The following is a 20,107-nucleotide window of genomic DNA, read 5'->3' on the forward strand; positions in this document are numbered from 1 at the left end:
ACACGGACTATTTCAGGATCGGCTGTGCAGTATGAGATCTGTATCAGATTCAAAACAAAGCTAACCAAGCAGACAGAGCAGTAAGATATCTATAGCATCCATTAATCAGTATATACTATGCTGTTGCTGGTTTCTTTTTTTCATTTTGGCTTTTCTGTGTGTGTTCACCATCTTAACATTATCTTCTCAATGCCTTTTTAAAGGGAAGACAAATATACAAGGTTACTTGGGAAACCATTTACAAATCTTTTCTCCTCTCCATTCTTTAATTTCAAGGCAAGAAATAATTATTTTCTAAACACAAATACCACATCAGAGTATCATCTGTATGTCTGCATAAGCTTATAGTTGTCAAAACACAAAGAAGTCAGTATCTGTTGTTGTCAGATTGTGTTGTTCAAGTGTTCCTTCTGTATGTGCGTACCTGCAATTTCATGTCTTTACATTTGACAGGAGATAATGATGGCACTGCCCACATGACAACATTCCTACAAAACCTACCTTGCCCTTAGTTTGTTTAAATTTCCTTTCATATCAGTAAACTCCTTGGAATCATAGCAGAGAAGCAACATAGCTCTTCATCACTGAATGGTCAATGCACTTTGCTGTGATTTATATTCAGATGAGATCTTCAGAAGTGAGTTTCTTTATAATCTATATGCTTCTGAGGTGCTAAAGCCACACTTTATGATAGGACAATGTTTTGTATTATTGTCCTCAGTTTTTCCCTCTGGAACCTACTTGGGAAAGTGCACAGGAGCTCCAGGCATTCTGTTCTTCTGAAGTAACACCTATCAGCGTTGGTGTTCTGCTCTCTTTCTTCCAACAGCCAAGAGTTTAATTTGTCTTTACATCAATTTGTCTTTTACCTCTATTTAATCCAAGTTTGGTTGTACTACACCTAGATATTAGAAATCTCAGTAGAAATACTGTCTTCAACTATGACAGCCTTGGAAGAGAATAATTCAGTAGACTGCTTGTAGTAACAAGTCTGGTATTCAAGGAAAAGAAGTAGAACTAGCTTTTTATTTTAAATTTGATTAACTTGTAAGCCCTTTGTTAGAAATACTACAGAGGACAAAGCATTTTTCTGATGTATTACAAAAAACCTTACAAAACAGACTTTTCAAAAAAATATTTTTACCATCTAGTATGCCTATCTTCCATTTGGAAATTTTAAATTGTGCTCCCTCCCTGTTCTGTTACCTTCTATCACTCCTCTCTTGGTATGGTATATGTTTTAAAATATTTTTTTCCAAGAAAGTTCTTATTAGGAGTGCCTTAACAATGTTAATCTTAACACAATGCTTCTGCTAAAGGACTACTCAGGTTGCCCAAATATTAACCAGAATAATATGAACCAGATAATCATCAAAACAGTTTGTTTAAAAAAGCAGAACTTTTTTTTTTTAAGTTGTCAAATGTTGTCCATCAGAGACTTTGTATATTAAGAACCTTTCTTCTGACATTATTTTGGTAGAGAGAGCACAGTCCTTACACTTAGCACAAATTATGCAATTATCAAACAAGCAAAGAGGTTGTGTGCCTTTAAAAAGTTTTTTCCTAGCAGTGTATTTCATATTTCCTTAAAAAAAAAAAAAATTATTGCTATTTTTTCCATAGTATTGCTGTGACATTGTGTACTATAAAGTTTTAAGCCAGACACCTTCTAGCGATAAGAACTTCAGAAGCAAAGCCTGCTGAAACCATCTGAACTGCTTCAAAAAGAGCATCCTCCTCTCAGGGATCAGCTATTTTTCCCAAGTTTGAAATTCTAACCTGGTAAATAGCATCAACAGGGGACTTTTCCCCCAACTCTTTTGGAGAACCCCACAGATATGAATATCTTCAAAGGAGGATCTGTTAAAAAATGTAACAGTCTTCAAAGGGGAAACACCACCCTCAGCAATCTGAAGTTCTTTAAAGTGGGAGCCCACCAGCACTATGAATCCTCAGAGGACTAACTCCCAGAGCACTGTGGAAATTTGTAAGAGAACAAGCCCTCTCTCCCAAATACCCAGTAGGCCATTATTTTCTTTTAAAAGGACTCTTACATGTGTACATTTATAATTACAGAAAGGGTCTTATTTAACCAGAGCCCTGTAGAACTCTCTTACTTTTAAAAACAAATATTGATTAAAAGAAAATAATGACAGAGGAAAACAATTTGACTTTGCTGTTTTCCTTTTTCTTCTTTTATTTATACCTGATCTCAGTATAATACACCAATAACACTTGGCTGGTGTAGCTCTTTTGATCTCTGTAACTCGAAAGTATTCTTCGAGAGTTGTGAAGAAATATTCTCTGAGCACAGTTATCCACTTACACTGCTGGTTAACCAGGAGTCCAAATACTCTGGCAAGAAGCACATGTATCACAGCTGTAGCATTGCTGGGTGTGTCCCTTCAAGAGGTACTTTCTCAAATAAATATAAGGATTTGGGATATTGGCTTCCACCCTCCCCCTCTGTGTAAGAATTTTATTAGGTAGGGGTAACTAATGTAGGCATTAAAGCCATAATCATTTGCCAGATGATTACCTTCCAGGCACGCCATGAATGTCCAGGTAAGCTAGGCAATGAACCCAGCTGCCTGCAAGAGACAAGAGATGCTGATGTGGCTTGGGCTACTCATGAGCATCCTTGGGTACCTATCCAGATATGGATGTGGGCATCTCCTGAAAGCAGCAGGGAATTTACCATGGGCTGTTGGGAGGCAGAAGAGCACTGTTTTGCTGAGATGGAGAATGGCTTGTCTGACAAAAGTGCCAGTGTCAAAGCCAACTGAAATCAGTTCTCCTGACTCCCGAATCAGAAGAATGGGTTTTTTTTGCATGTTTTTGCATCATCAGTCCATCATTTGCATCTACATTTCAGGCATTCTACAGTCTATACATTGCATCTACATTTACAATCATTTGCATCTATAATCAAGTAGAGCAGAATTTTTCCTGACCCCCAGGGTCTGTGAATGTATAACTCAAATGCTGAGATTTACTAGTAAAATTTCTGACTTTGTTGAAGAAATGACAGGAATAACTAAATTTTACCTGTAGAAGAAAAAACATTATGCTCCATTCATGTATTTATTAGCATCTTCTTTTTCACAATGCTGTATTATTTATGGCTTCTATGTAACTGTAAAATCGGAACCTCTTGTATCTTATGTTTAGTGATGTTTGATGGTTTGATTTCCTGCTACTAAGCTGATCGAAAAATGTGTGCAAAGAATATGATGCCTGATAGTAGCCTCATCTTCCACTATATGAAGAAAAAAACATCTTTTGCAGTATATGACAAATATCTTTCTGTCGCTTTTTTTTTCTTACTTAAAATGGCATCTTCTGTTTGGAAGTTACTTAGATGTTTGGGTCTGATACCAATAACCAGATTTATCCCACCAGCAGACTAACTGTGTTTTGCTGTGAAGCACTGATAGCTGCAGCAGTGTGTATATCCAGCAGAATCATTGGCTAAATCTTCCTGCCAATGTGAGGGTAAAAAGTGAACATATAAGTCAAAGGATACTTTGATAGCTCTGAGCAGGCTGCAAGGAGTCTTTAACTACTTAGGTGAATTTCCTTCCATTATGAGATCTGACAATTAGTCCTTCCATCCAGATGTGACAATCTTATGCTAACTTTTTTTTGCTAGCATTTATGCCAGGTGGGAGAATTTGATAAAAGAGAGATAAGTATGTTCAGAGTAAGCTTTTTATTAGTGAAAAGCTCTCATGGAGTCCAGATGTAAGAAATATGAATGTAGACATGGATGTTACCAATGCTTCTGCTGGGTAAATCCTGTATTTGGATATGAAACCTAAGAAAAAGACAAAATCAGTGGAAGTTTAAACTACTTGCTGAGAAAATTTTCTCTCTGGATTCTGCTGAAGCAAACTATCTCAAAAAACAGAACATGAGTCATAACAAACCATAAGTTCAATATGTAGTATGAAATGCTGTCTTTTTTTCTTGCTGGAATTATTGCAATGGTTCTGTTGCATTCAATGGACTTACATCTGAGAGATATATAATTTGGTTATTCACAGGAACTGGAAGGAATGTTTTTTTCCAGTGAATCTTACTAAGTCTTCATAATGCAAAATTTACAAAGCTACTGACAGAGGAGAAAGACGCAGAAAATGGCTGTATTTTCCTGTTCTTATGTTAGCTGCTAATAGCAGAGAAACCTTAAACAATAGTTTTGAACTGCAGAGCATTTGTCAGTTTAAAACAAAAAACCATCACATTTAAAAAATGAGATGTTTGAGACACACTGTAATGCTCAAGCCCAAAAGGAAAATGGGAAGACTCTAAGTTTCCTGAATCCCGTCCCAATTATATTTCATTTAATAACACTCAGTGAAATATCTGGTGGCAGGGGAAATGAAACTACATGATTTTATGGGATCATTCATCAAGAACTAATTGAAGCCTTCATACAGTTTAGTGCTGATAAAACACTGTAACAATAAACAATAACAAAATTCACCAGAGAAGGATTTGTTTTGCCGTGAGGAAAATGGTTCGGTTTCATCCTGGGGATTCCTGGTTAAAAGAGTCTCCAATTTAAAAAGGGATAAGCACAGGCTCCTGTGCATAATGACAGAGTGGGAGCTGTGGCAAATGTATTAGTATTGCTCCAGTGGAGCTATTCTCATTGTAAGTATTTGCTATTGTGTGTGGCTGAGGCAGGATGCAGAACGACCAATAAGATTTTTTAAAATTTGATTTTTTAAAGCAGTTCCCATGTAATTTTATGAAAAGTAAATTACAGTTCCACCAGAAGGAACTGAATTTCTGATTTCAAAGTTACTAACTAGTAGTAGTTTTATTGACTGCAGAAAAATTTTTCTGTCCTATATTTCTTCACAGAATCAGGCTAGTCTTGCAATGATACTTTTTAACACATGCGAGAGTGATATCTTGTCAATACTTAAATTGTTGAGATAAAACACCTTGTCTCTTTACTTCTGATCTATTTTCTCTGACCAGAATATTTTGTCAGTCCAGAAACACACCAAGGATTATGAAGAATGTATTAATTTTGATTTTAAAAAATGAAATAATGACTATTTCCACAGTCTGCATTGGCAGCCCAGGGAGGTTCCTAGGAAGGTGGCACTATAGTTCAGGGGTTCTAGACCTTGCCAGGCCAACTCAAGCAAATAATTTCTGTTCTTCTCTTCTTGTTCTCCTTCTGTCCTCTTAAAGTACAAGTCCTTCTGGGATCAAGAAGTTTCATACCACCTGAGTAGAACATCAAGCCTCTTTTGTAATCTAGAACTTCTGGAAGTACAGTAAACCCAAAATTAAACTATAATAAATAACACTAATGAGGCACAATACCAGATAAGTGATTTTATCCTCGATCATACAGCAGGAAACATCATACTTTATGACACACTCCAACTAATTGATCTTTTTGGATGATCCTATCAGAGAAAGGCAGGAGAAACAATCATATTTTGCTAAGTAAGTCTACTTCAGTATTTTGCTTAAATATTTCATATATCCCCAGAAACATCCTCCTGAAATTTTAGTGGTTGGGGTTTTTTGTTTATTTAGCTGTTTTTTTTTTTTGGGGGGGGGGGAGGAGGGGAGGGATTTTTTTTTTTTAAGGGAAATAGAAGGCTTAAAGTATCAGCAAATACTACATGGAGTCTACGTTCCCTGTGTTTGGGGTATATTTTTCCTCTGAGATACATGTGTACAGATCCTTCATCTTAAAATAGTCACTTCCATCATGCTCTGTGCTATCATGTTGCCCTTCAGCACACCTGCATTTCTGCTGTAGCTGTAAAAGCAATAAAAGGGGGTTCCATCACCTTTAAGATCCTCAGGTATGGTGCTTTATACCTGTTGGTGGGTAACTTTGATGGACCTTCAACACTCAGGCTGGTTGAGACTGCAATTGTAGGAGTGTAAATGTAAAACAAGGTTCAAATCTGGCTATCCAAAGACCAGAATGAATTGAATGCACTTCCATATCTCAAAAGATGTAAAAATCTCCAGAATTCAGGAATATTTAATCTGAATTTAAAACAGAGATGATATATAAATGAATGAAGGGAACACATGAAGGCATGGTACAGCTATGGCTGAGCAATCTTTACTCAGTGGTAGATGTCTTTAAATCACTGGTATGCAGAGCTTGGAAGAGCAACCCTAAGCTTTCAGAGAGTTACATGTTATCAAATATTACTTTTTTATATAGTTTGAATTTAGATTTATTGGATTATGGCTCCATTTTCTGCATTTCATTTTACCCCAATAAAGTTTATTAAAAATAATAGTATAATATTTCACATTAAAGTAAAATAAATAAGTTGTAATGTATGAATATAGCTGTTTCCTCTGGATATATAATTAAGCAAAAGATTGCTTTCAGCAGTCATCCAAAATGATATCTTTAGGATTGTCTTTTACATTTATTTTAAGGTTCCTGAGTGGTCACATATTCCAAGCATTTTTCACTTCTATTGTGTCATTAAAGTTTCCTTTTTCTCTTAAATTTTCAGTGCCTCTCTTTATCTTCTTTCCATAGTTTCTGTATAAATACTTCCATCCTTGACACAGGCCCAAAGAGATAAAACACAGGGCAGATTCTCACGTGGGAAGATGCACCAGGCACCATCAGCTGGGGACAGAGATGATGCAGTATTTGGCATCATCTCTGGGGACTATTTGTGCTCTAATTGACAGAGCTATAACATCTACCTCTTCCATTATTCATACCTAAAAGAAGTAGGAATGGAATGAGCAGATGTGGCAGCCCTCACACACCTGTCCTTTCCTGCCCTGCAGTACGGGGCTGTGCCCGTTTCCAAGCACAAGCTTCAAAGCAAGGGATACAAATTCCTGTGCTGATCTGCCACAGCAACTTTGGGTCTACCGAAGTTCAAATCTTTACCAAATCTTCTGGAGGATAATCTTGTGTATCTTTGTTATATATTATTCTTATGCATGGTGAGCAGACCTTTCTTATGGTTTCAGTGGGGCTTTTCCTAATATCTGATTCCCGCAGACAATCCACTCTTAATTAAAAGAGCATGCACAAGCCATCCAGGCTTGTCAAAATCTGAGTATTGCATATTTCTCAACCAGTATGTGCTGATATATTTTTACTCTTAAATTCTACATGGATAACTATATTTATTAAACTTTAATCTCATTTTGTTTTTAGTGCAAGAAGCTAACCTTTGGCTCTTGAAAATTGTCAGTATTTTCTCTGGGCTGTTGGCTGGTTTTCAATTTGCCTAGAAATGTCTATGAACTGATCACAATTAAAGTAATTTTAGCAGGTAAAAATCGAGGAAGATTTACAGTTTATTTTTTATTGTATTGTTTATTAACACAAATAAGAAAATACATTACAAAAAAAAGCTCTGGGAACTTCTGTGAGCAGCATCAATAGTTTCTATCCAATGGCCATTGCTGAGACCATCACCGAATTTTCACTAGTATCCTTACCAGTATTTCACTGAGTATCCTTAAATTTAAACTTTGATTCAGAAAAAAGCATGTGAGCATACCATTAATTCCCACTGATGTAGACAGGTGCCAATTTGCAGGATATATTAGGAACACCCAATTGCTCTAAATTGAACACAGGCTTAAATGCCTTGCTGAATAAACCCTTACCATTGAAATCAAACCATAGAAACAATTCAGCCACACTGGAATCAGTCACATTTATCTATTATATAATGAACAGAAAGCTATCTGAAGGGTAGCAGTTGTAGCACTGATAATATGCGGCACTGATAATATGAGGAATGGAAGCAATTGCATCAAGATGTGCATGTATGTGCATTATTTTATGGGAAAAATAGGTGTAAAATTATACATAATGAGTAAAAATAGGATGCATTTTTTTGTGTAAACTCCTCTCACGTACAAAAATGAAACAGAGAGAAATCATTCTTTGTTATTTCTCGCCTGTAGTTATCCCGGTACTTCTAGGCTGGGATATTAATATGGGAGCAATGTGAAAAATTTATCAAGTGGTTTATCCTTCTATATTACTACAAATATGAGTAGTCTATAGTGCTTGCCATTTAAGCACTTTGAGTCATATGTAGTTGAAGCTCTGCATGTCTTATGTGAACATAGAATTTTACTTGTTCCTAGCATGTGCTGTGCCTGCCTGACAGGACTGGGAGAGAAATTTCAAACCTAGTTTACTATTTCCCCACCTTCAGCTTGGCAAGTTTAAACTGTTCTAGCTTCTGCTGAGTGACTTTTTCAAGTGATTGATACTTCACAAGGAAAGAACTGGACTCTGTATATATTTTTATTCTTCAGGTCATGGCAAGTTGTAAAAAGACTCAGAGTAATGCACATTTGCACCTTGGCTATTCTCTCATCCTTGCAATATTCCTATGTGGCTAGAAGTCACCCTTACTATTTATTTTCCATATCAGACTGTGTAAACTAGAAAAACAAGGGACCTAAACGTTAAGCATAGTGTCTTATATTGATATCTCCTAAAATGATCAGCAGTGGAATTTAGGATTAAATGTACCTAGTCTAACTTTCAATGCTTGTAGTGGCAATGTCCATATCCAAGTTCATCACCCCAGATTCCTTCTTTAGTGACATGGTACTTCCATGTTAGTAGCACTCTGATTTTTATTTAGGGGTATATGTTTGGACATAAATAACATAATTGTATAAATATTTATATTTAGTCAGATAAAAACCTACCTCTGGTACCTTAATTATATATTTTCATGGCATACCATTTTTAACCGAAAGAGCTTACTGGGCAAGGACTGATACTGGTCTTACAGTATTTTATCTTCTGTTTTGTGTGGCAGAAATAACAGTAATATTTGAAGTAGTAGAATAATAAGCAAGTCAAATAAAGAAAAGCCCTGCCCTTACCTGGGATCAGATGCCTCCTGCTCATTTGTCTGGGCTCCTCTCACAGAGGCTGTATTTAACTCTGCTCTTCCTTTTTCAAAGAAAAACCAGAATGCTTAAAGACAGGAATTAAAAAAAAAAAGAAAAAAAAAAAAAAGACAGGAATAAAAGACAGAAATAAAATACTCTGTGTTCCACAGTAGACAACATAAATAGCAAAACAAGACCAAATGGGCTTGCTTTCATTCTTTCATTCCAGCAGGTGTATCACAGCTAGAGGAAACTCTACAGTAGATATATGGTTCAGAAAAGCCTATAGTGTAATCCACCTCATAATAGAACCCTTCCCCATTCCCTAAAAATTGCTTCCAACATATTAAAATGCCAAAAAAATCCATAATCAGAATATGCCAGAGGAGGAGAGAAGATCAAACATATCACCAAATTCCTAAGTGGTGAGGTAGTATATTAAAGAAAATTAAGCTATTAAAAAGCAAAAAAAAAACCAAAACCAAACAAACAAAAAAAACCCAACAAAACCCAAACAAAACCAACAAAAACAAACCAACCAACCTGAAACACTAACTATGTGTGACCTGGGGAAAACAATTCCTGCTGTCATAAAATCTGGCAAATGGTTTAATGTGGTTTAATGCTGAGGAAGTGAGCAGAGCACAGACCCAGCTCATCTCATTGTGTTACAGGGGGAGTCCACCCTGCTGTCTGCCTTGGTCCACTGCCACTTTCCAGGCCCTGGGAAAGTTTTAAAAACACACAAATTATAGCTACTACCTGAAGGCTCTTCCTGCACGTTTTTTGCTGCCTAAAAAAACCCATCAGGAGGACTAATAACACCTAAAAAGTATTATGAAACAACAGGTTCATTTCAAATCCTTCTAGAGATGCCGTGACATCAAGTGCCCCAGTCCTCTGAGCCCCACTCCTTTCTACCTCAGCTGAGTGCTGTCTCTGCACCACAAATTACCAGAGACAAGGAGGGTACAGTGGAAATACTGTTACATGTAGACACCTTTTTCTGTTTGTTACACAGTCCCTTCCCTATTTCCAGTCTTAATTTTAACACGTTCCTTGACTTGTTAATCTGTTTGCAAGGCTACTCCAGCGTTTTACCAGATAACTAAAAAACAATCTCAGATGGAATAGTTTTAATTTCCAGTCTGAATTTATTTGTGACCAATTTGTAACCATCTAATTGTGTGCCTGCACTAAATGGGAGTTTTCCCATTGAGTGTAATTGGATCAGGCCCCAAACCGCAAAGACAGCTGCTCTTATTACAGCGTGGAAAACAGGCAGGGTCTGGGTGTTACTGCATAATGACAGCAGTAAATTATATTCCAAGGGCAAGATCAGAAGCTGGTGTAAATCAATACAACTCAACCGGCTTTTAAAAAGTTATATCAGTGTGTGCAAGTTGCTAGGTTGGTCCAAACATTTTCTCAGTAGATTTTAAAGCTCATCCTGCTGCATAATGCATGCTAGGGAATTGCTTTGCTCCTGCACCAAACCTAAACCATCTGACTGAACCCAGGCTTGTATTTCAGAAAGTCATCCAAATTTGATTTAGAGAGTGTGTATCACAGAGAATCTACCGCACTCCCAGAGACACTTTTGAAACATTTACTCTCCTTGTTCTTAAAGAAATAACTTTATTTTCTTCCTTACTAAGATGTCAGGTTCTAGCTAGATTTTCTAGCTCTTTTTTCCTAATATATGTAATAGCCTCTTCACACAATTTTCCTCTTATACTTGTAGTTCTGCAAAATTGTTGTTACACCCTTTAGTCTCCATTCTCAATAGAAGAGTTGATTAAACTTTTATTTTATTTGGTCATTGTTTCACAGTTTTTCAGTTCAAGCATTTTCTAGGACCTTTCTAATTGTTCAAAGTCACCACACTGGTTGCTTTACAGAAAGAGGAGGTAGCTTCTAATGCAAAAATTTAGAGTCTGATATATTTAGCTAGAATTAGAAAAAAAAATAGTATTTGTTTGTTTCCTGGGAGAGAACATGAAAAAAAAACCAAACCAAAACAAAACAAAAAACCAAAACAAACAGCTACATTAATTTGACTATGACTTGGTGTGTTTATATATGTAATGGAATTACTCTGTGGAACAGTTTTTGTTATTCTCTTTGAATATATGGAAACAATTCACTGATTTCTCCAAATCAGGGGAGATTTTGAAAGGCATGCAGCCACACTCCTTGAAGCTAGTTCTGAAAGTGTAAACAACTTTGATTTACCTGAAGATAATAGTAAAATTCACTAGTTTCAAATTGCAGCAAATAAAAAGGAAGTTTTCCTGAAGAGATAAATGCTAACTATACTATTGTATGTGTGTTTTGTGAGGACTTAAAGAATGCAGTTGCATATCTCAAAACACTGTCCCCATAAAATAAGCCACTACAACAGAACCTGAGATAAGCGCAGACAGCAACAGGAAGATGCTCATTCCAGGCCTGAGAAGGCAGATCTGGATAAGGCATCCAGATGAAAATTCCCCCATGGCAAACTGTGGGACAGGCAGTGAGTGCTTATGCAGAGCCCATCTCACATTATGGAAACAGCAGCCACACCCTGTGGCTAGCCCGGACTCGACAGTATAGAAGTGGTACCTCCAGAAGAGCTACTCTGGGACCCCACCCCACTGAAGGCCAGAGTGAAGAAGGACCAGTGGGACACTGCAGGAATCCACATAGGATTATATATATTGCTTCTCTCTCACACTCTCTAACCTCCCCCGCCCTACGTCCCTCCCTCTACCCCACAACCCCCCCTTCTTTCTACCTCTTTAGTTTATATTTACTCTTAAATAAAATCTGTACTATTGACTTCAGCACATGGTCTCATTTGCACCTTAACTCAGGAAGAGGCATCCATTATAATCAGTTCTTAATATGTGTTCACAAAGGTAAAATTATTGGTGACTCTGTAACTAACTTTCATGCTTGACATGTCTTTGAGTATGTCCTAGAGCTGACCAGGCAGACAGTGCCCCAACCTTATGCTGTCTTGGCCTTCAATGCTAAGGAGTAATAGGAAAACAGTGCAGTAGTGATTTTAGTGCCTAACTTTTGTTTAATAAAGAAATTTGGATAAAAATGCTTTAGTAGCCTTAAAATAAAAGATGTCTGGGATTACAGCTAAGATGACAACTGCAATCCATGTACGTTCATTGTTACAAGTTTTTCAGCATTATGAACTATTTTGGAACATCTAAGAAGGATAAAAAACATGAAGACTAGTAACAAATAAATATATTTACAGTTTGGAAATTGGAGAAAGAGTTAAAAAAAGGTCAAATACGAAAAAAAACAATTAAACCAAAACATATTCAACTGGTTCATTAAAGCATAATAAGCAATTAAAAAGCTTGTATTTATTTAGTGCTGTGAGAATAATTTGAGTATAAGCCTTGTTAAGTTCAGTTGTCCAAGTCAAGGAGGAACTGTCAAGGAGGCTCTCATCAATCTTGTATAATGACTACAGAAGCATTTAGCTGATCTGAGAGGCACAGCTGGATTTTCATCCAACCCTTTCATTTGGAAGCTCTAATTTACCACTTAGAGGAAAAACTCCTGTGTTGCTCTGTCAAACTTTGTCTGGATAAACATTTTTTCATGAAGAATTCTCCTGATAAATAAAATTTCAAAGTAAAAAGTATTACTAAAGGTATAGCTGTGAAAGTTGCATTTATTTTGTAGCAGTAAAGGATGTACCCCACAGAGATCGTTTCACCAGACCACCTGGATAAGTCAGCCTTGCAATGATATGGAACAAGAATGAGATTAGACTATAACTCATGAAAAAGAGTAAGAATGTTACGTTTACTCCTGAGAGTTACAAAATTCCACAGACCAATGTGAAAAATACTGACAAAGATCCTGAAAACAGAATGTGTTGGGCTATTCACAGCACAAATTTAAAAAGCGAATAAGACAGAGATGCAGATTTTTAGTGTCCGCATACAAATTAAAAGTGCAAGATACATGGGAGATAGAAAATTTAAAAGGATACCATGGAATATTTTCCATAATTAGACTAGGAATGTAAACTGGTTCAGGAAATATAGGAAAATAGGAAGTTTAGAAAATATTAGGAAGAAATAAGGGAGAACATTGCCTTTAGTATTGTGTAGGGTATAGATACATTTAAAGTCCCTAGGTAAAAGAAGCAGAATGCCATCTAAAGATATGTAAGATACTACAGAACTAGAAAAGTAAGGAAGAGGAAGATGATTTTGGTTTTGGTTTTAGGATTGGTTTGGTTTTGTAGTTTTATTTCTTCTTATGAAAAAATCCCCAAATTTTTATTATATCATTAACAGGATTTATTGCTCCCTGAAAATTTGAGCAGCCTGAGAATATGTTGAGAAGGGAATGCAGTAGGATCCTGAATGTGAGTTCAGTTGTATTGATGAACATATTTTGATACAGGAAGTACAGAAAACAGCAAGAAAGGAGGACTTTTAAATCCAGTTCTAAGGAGTTAGTTCAGAATCCCACAGAGAAGTCTGGAAATAACTAACTAGGCAGCAGTTCTGAAGAAGGGTTTAAGAGTTATAAAGGAGTCAGAGGTTGAACATGTGTTAACTGTCCCTCAAGCGAAAACTCAAAACCTGTCTTGCAGTGTATGCCTGCTAATACACATAACTGCAAAGCAAGGGAAGGACTGTCTCTTCCTCTCTGCAGCAGGCAGGCTCTCCTGTCCTTGCCACTGGGCAGTTTTCATCTTCTGTGTGCTTGACATGGACTTTGTACTCCATGAAAATGTCAAAAAATTGAAGTTAAGAAGGACAATCGGATGTCCAGACTACTTGATATAAGAAGAAATACATTAGGTCCAAAAAGAAAAGAAAGTGAGGGCAAGGAAGAAAGATGATAGCTATCTTTGATTTTATGATTAAAAAAAAAAATTAAATAGTTTTCCATCTCAGAGATGCTAGCACAGGAAGTAACAGAACAGAATTGTCAAAACTCAGGTCTAGCATTAGTTAAACCATCCTATGGATAATGATCATCAATGGGGAGAGGAGGCTTTATAAGGGTGACTGAGTCCCCATTGCTTGAAGATCTTTTAGAATAGGTTAGCCATATACCTACCAAGAGCAATAGATATATTTTTGAGAAGAGATGAAATGACTGATTTCTTGAGGTTCTCTCCAGTTCTGACTCTAGATTTGCTTATTCCTAACTTTTAAGGTAGTAATTTCCAGGAAACTAGATTGATAAAAACAGGAAGAAGCATGTTCTATGCAAAAATTCACATGGTCCAGAGAAACTGCTTATTTACTTTAGCTGCAATCAAATATATTCTTTTAATTTACTAAATTACAATGATATTTCTAGTACTGGTATTAACTTTCTAGTATTTAATAATTCCAAGGTTTTCTGTTCACACATATGCAAAAGAAAGGCTTCACATTTAGTGCAATATCTCCCTTGGGATTTGTAGCATCTTATATTTTCCATTAATTTTATTCACACACTTCTTTCAATGGATTTTTCCCCTCCAAAGCCTAGTGGGTAGTCTCCAGTCTCCATTTTTCTTCTGGGTACTCACTTAATATCTGTAAAATTATTGGTGTGATGTAAAAACTGTTAATTTTGATATCATATAGTAATATTAGTTAATTGTATTTTTCTTATAATAACTAGAAAATAGTTAATTGTATTTTTCTTTGCCCAAGGAAGAAGACTTTGGTTCATTTTGTTATACCACACTTGGCATCATCTGTATTTGCCATAGTCACACACACGTGCTGGATGGGACATTATGGAAGCTAATATTTGTTCAGGTTAGGATAGACTAGGAAATAATCTTTATATGCAGTAAAATATTTTAAGCATTTCTTACTCCTCATCAGCCTAAGTTTTCTTGTGTTTCTTTGAATTTTTAATCAGGTCTTCCATTGAAAAAACATGCCTTTATCATAATAGAGTGGTGGGAGAGTGCTCACTAAAAATATAAAATATAGAGATGCAGATCCTGGCATACCTGCTCTTTGCTTTCTACCTGTGTCCTAATCAAAAGTTATCCTGTTATCCAGAAGTGATTTTTTTTTTTTTTTGGAGGAGATGTCCAATAATTATTTAAAAAATAGTAAAAAAAAAAAAAATTCATAAAAATTGGATATATCAGCAGACAATGGAGGAGCTATCCTTCCAACAGTGTATCTATGTTTATGTCAAATGTAAGAATATAGTCCATGCTCAGTCAAAATGTGAAAGAAGTAAGGTCAGGATAAGTATTTTCCTTGTAGTTGTCTCTGTTGGCTTTTAAAAGTTTTATTTAGCTACATCAAGGATTGGTTGTTTATAGCTGTTGCATATTTATAAGTTCCTGGCTAGAATGTACAGAGTGTAAATTCTCAGATAGGTCATCCAAGAAATAGCACATTTTTCTCTGTTTCTTCACATACAAAAGTAAAATTTAAACTACAGTATTTAAAAACAAATCTGGAAAAAAAAAAAAACTTAACTAAATAAAAAACAACCAAACCCAAGTCCATACCTTTCCTTCTTCATTATTCAATCTCCATTATGATACATCCAGACCATTTTCACTGTACATTCTCTGACTTGTTGTCTTGTCTTTTGCCATTTTGACTATCCAGTGACTTTTCCAGTGATAGTTGAAATACATAGGCTTAGGATTCTTCCATGAGAGCTATGTTGTTATAATTTTGTATGGCTGACATAAATATTTTTGATGGAATGAGTTATAGGAGCAACAGACATTGCAATTTCTTACTGAAGTACATAAAACACGCAATTTTAAATACTGCCCAGTTTTCTGGCCTCTTCTGCCTATAGAGAGGCACTGAACAGGCATCCGATAAGGAGCATCACATCATTGGTTACTAGCAAATATTTTTGTTATGTAAGTCATGTTAGAACTTCTTTTACAATTTATGTTACATAACTACAGCAGCACCTATTCAGTGTGAGAGGAGCTTATTCTGGAAAACAGTGTTCTCCAGAAGGTTTTAAACAATGTTGTAGCAAATGCAGCAACCAGCAAAATGACAGCACAGAGTAATTTAGATAGATGATATCTCATACCAATACACTGTTTAATATAAAACATAATAGTGTTCAAGGAAATTTATAAGGCTCTGCAGTACTTTTTATCAAAACTTTCAGGTTAAGAGATTCAGCTGCCATACCTTCTTTGTATGAAATATAAAACTAATGGATAGAATACAAGTCCTGCTAAAATTTAGTTTAAAAGTAGTGGGACCCCAGGCTGGGTGATCCCACATTTGGATGTTCCCTGACCTCAGTAGTTTACAGAAATGTTCTCTGTGTAGCCCTCCTCATTCCTAGTATAAATCTCTTATTCAAAGGGCTGAGGCAAATATCTTAAAGGAATAAACTGCTCTCCTCTTCATCTCTTACTTTCAAGAGAAGAAATGCAATCTAATTGTAAAACGTATGTTCTGCAATGTTGCAATGCATTTTTAAGAAATACTTTCAAATTGAGAATATTTTAATGTTCCTGCACACAAGAACGTTACCTAAGTGATAGATTTCCTTTACTGAAAGGTTTTTTCATGCAAATTGCTCAGTAATTACATTTCAAAACTACATTGATTTCTTATATGTCAATACTTATTAGAGATTAAATGTCCAGTTCCTGTCAGGTAGGTGAGCATTTAAAGTTGGAACTCTTACGAGAGATTGTTTTTTCAGTAAGGCTTGGTTTTGGGATACTTTCTACTTCTTCTAAAAAGCTCTTTTTATCTTATGATTTCCTTTGGCTAGTGGATCTCTTTTCATTTTCACTCCTCCACAGTGCTTTTTAGAAATGATTCACTGAAGCAGCACTGCCCCCCTTGTACAAAATTCCCAGTGTACGTTGAGAATTTATCTTACTTCTGCTATGTGTTATAATTACAAGTTCCAATCAAAGTACATCTTTTGAGTTACAAGTTTGTGTCATTGCTTTAGTAGAAATGCAAATGTTATGTATTTAACATGCAAATGAAGTGAAATAAATATAATGCATGAAGTCTGTATTCCATCTCAGAAGTAATTGTAATGTGTAATAAGGGTTCGGCAGCCAGGTTTGACAAGAGAGAAGGCACAACAATTTTTATTTACTGCAAGAGCACTCATCTCTGTCTGACCTCTCCTGGTTCTGGTGACATTTAATGTAAATTTGGCACTCTGATTTCTATATGTGATGGCAGGCATAGCTGTATTACTTTTGCTTTATTTCACTGGCTTAGTCACAATCATTTTTACAACTTGATGCTTCTGCATATACTAGTGAGTGTCTGTATTTATGAACTACAGAACAGTTTTAAGTCAGAACAAATGTGTACTGTCTACCAGATGATGCTTTGTGAAAGTGCTAGAAATAGGATACTACCAAAATAATTCTTTATTTGGTATATGTATGAACTTCTGGCACATCAGAAATTAGCTAAGGTTCAACTGGGATGAACTATGCTCAAGAAGTACCAAAAAAGTCATCCTCCAGGATTAACTGTTGAAACTCACTTGGACTGCTGGCCTCCAAAATACACTGTGGCAGTGGTTTCTGTAATTTGCCTTGCTATCTGGAAAACAGGTTTTCCTTTTCTTTGTTTTATACCTGTTGTGAGTGATTTTATTGCTGAATGATTCTCACCCATTCACCTTCTGAAAGAGAGCTTTTAAAAATTATTTTTATAGAATTTCATCAAAACCTTCTTTACCTTCTTGTTCATATTTTTATTTTTATAATTTTTTTCTAAATGTCAGACTCCAAGTTTGTTTTGTGTGATAAAATATTCCAATCTTCTCATCATCCTTTCAAGATTTCTGCATCAAAAGAAGGGTTGAGCATAAATTCACACTTTATTTAAAACACAAAATTACCTGGAATGCATACCAGCATGATTATATTAATTTGATGCAAACTCTGCAATCTACATGACTTGTAGTGTAGTACAGCTAAGCTTCTTAATTACTGACTAAAATATTGCAGGGATCTTTTTGCAAGCAAGTGAAATAAAGCATTGCCACTGTGCTTGCCTACAGGTTTCTTTGTTTGTAAATGAACCTAGGAAATGCATTACTAGTTTAGGTTTTCTGTAACTATAGTCTGTTCTTTACTGTAAGTTTAAGCTCACTGTAAGTTTAAGTTCAAATCAATCTGAAATTAATGAAAATAGTATTAAATTCTAATCAGATGTGCTTTATGTGCTTTAAATTTTGTTTTAAATGTTTTTTGGGGGGGGGGAGTGTGGTTTTTAAATTTTTTTTTTTCATTTTCAGTGCTGTTTTATTTCAGCCTTGCTCTGTTAGAACCTCTTTCAGGATAATTGATAGACCACATGAGTACCTCTGCCAACTTAGTTGAAAATGTTTTGGTACCTAATCAAAACAAAGTTTCATTGCCTAATATCAGTGAATATGAACATATGTAAGGACATATATCTTTCTTTGGTACCTGATATGTTTTAAAATAAATGACCAGGAGTAGGGAGAAAAAAAAAGGTCATAAAAATTGAGAAATCATACTTATCTAATATAGACTCTGTGAAATCTAAATGATATGTGTTACAAACAAATGGAACAACAATAATGACAACAACAAAAGAACAGCTGAAATTCCCATAATCTAAAAGACATTCAGAATCAAAGGAATGGTCATTTTTAAAATGGTGTGAGAAATAAATGGCCTATTGTGTATATATTTTTTGTTAGGAGTAAACTCTTAAAAGCAATCTGCTGTTTCACAGGAGGCAAGTGAAAGCATTTCATTATCACAGTAATGTAATTAGAAATCTCATAAGCAATCAAGCAGCCAAATTTTGCACCAGCTGTAAGCAACTAAAACAAAAAGTGACAAGTGGACCAGGAAGTAATGAATTACAATAACCCAGATGAAAAATAAAAGACAAACATATGAGTGTCTTGGCATCCCCAGGAGAAGTAGTGTCTATAGTCTGGAAATGATCCTGGGACAGTAATAAAATTGCTTTGTAACATCACTTATATAGAAAACAAAATCATATCTTGGAATAAAACCTAATTTTTTGTGAGAGCTGAGACTTTTGGGGAGTATATGGGTTTCAGAGAGAAAAATTTAGAACTTGGAAATTAAATATATAGTCTCCATGGTTTGTAAACCTGATGAGTAGGGTTTTGGCTTCTACCTAAATGCAGGGCAAGAAAGTGGAAAGATATCCAATAATATCCAAACCTCTGTATGACAGTCCTGTTTGTAGAGTATGGAGTTGTAGAACACGGTTGTAGAACATGGAGATTCAGGGCCCCTAGCCTCAGCTATATGCAAGGTAGGTTGGATTGAAGTGTGTGGCTTTGATGGAAGCTGATACCAGCTCTGGGATGATTGAAACTAAATAAGATAAAGCCTACCAAGGAATCTTAGGGAGAAAGTAATAAATTTGTGTACTACTTTAGCATATCAGAAGCTGAAGCTAAGCAGTCCAATAACAAAATAAAAGTGAGTGGTCTTCATAAGAGAAAAAAAACAATAATAATTACTGAAAATAGAATTTCTTTAAAATAGCTCTTTTGTACCTGGAATTGATCCTGCAGGGAAATTATGACAGACAATTGCAAATATGGGCAGATGAGTACCACTATCTAATTATTTTTTTAATTAAAATATCTGTCAACAGCCACTTTTGGCAAACATGTTGAGGAAATTTCCATTTTCCATTGACTTCACAGGTCAAGTCCTGACCTTACTATGGGAAAAAAATTTGTTCAGACATACAAAGCCTGAATGATATTACTGTTTCAGTTTTCAAAGAAATTCGGGAGAGTAAAAGAGCAAATTCATCAAACTGCAAGCCCTGGAAATGCAAAAGGAGCCTGAGTTTCTGAGCATCTTTGAGCATATTTCTTGAGCCGTTCTAATGCAGATAAGGAGCCCAGTGTGAGATGTGCAACAATAACTCTGCATTGTTCAATTTTCCTGAATGTCTGACAAGTATGTGTGGCTCTCTATACATTTATGCATGTGTCTGCAATGCTTGATCTAACATACTGTAAATGTTAATGGATAAAGAAAAAATGCACTAACTGTAGCTAGCAGCTGCTTTGTTGGTTTGTTAATACAGATTATACATTATAAGGAATATCATCTGTAATGAGGTAAAACAAAAATACAAAGACGTATAAATTGGGACGTGGGAGACCAATAAAAATGACACAAAAAGTGCCCTGGGCAATGTGAAGCTCAAGAAGTACTAAATAG

The 20,107-nt window shown here is 35.6% G+C and overlaps 1 protein-coding gene across 6 annotated transcripts in view; it reads left to right on the top strand.

Annotated features, from left to right (window-relative positions):
- The window catches only part of LOC140683684 (uncharacterized), a 545,997-nt gene that overhangs the window by 206,058 nt on the left and 319,832 nt on the right, over positions 1-20,107 (top strand). The window lies entirely within an intron of this gene.

The sequence above is a fragment of the Taeniopygia guttata genome, chromosome 3 (assembly GCF_048771995.1).
Source record: "Taeniopygia guttata chromosome 3, bTaeGut7.mat, whole genome shotgun sequence".
Taxonomy (NCBI): Eukaryota; Metazoa; Chordata; class Aves; order Passeriformes; family Estrildidae; genus Taeniopygia; species Taeniopygia guttata.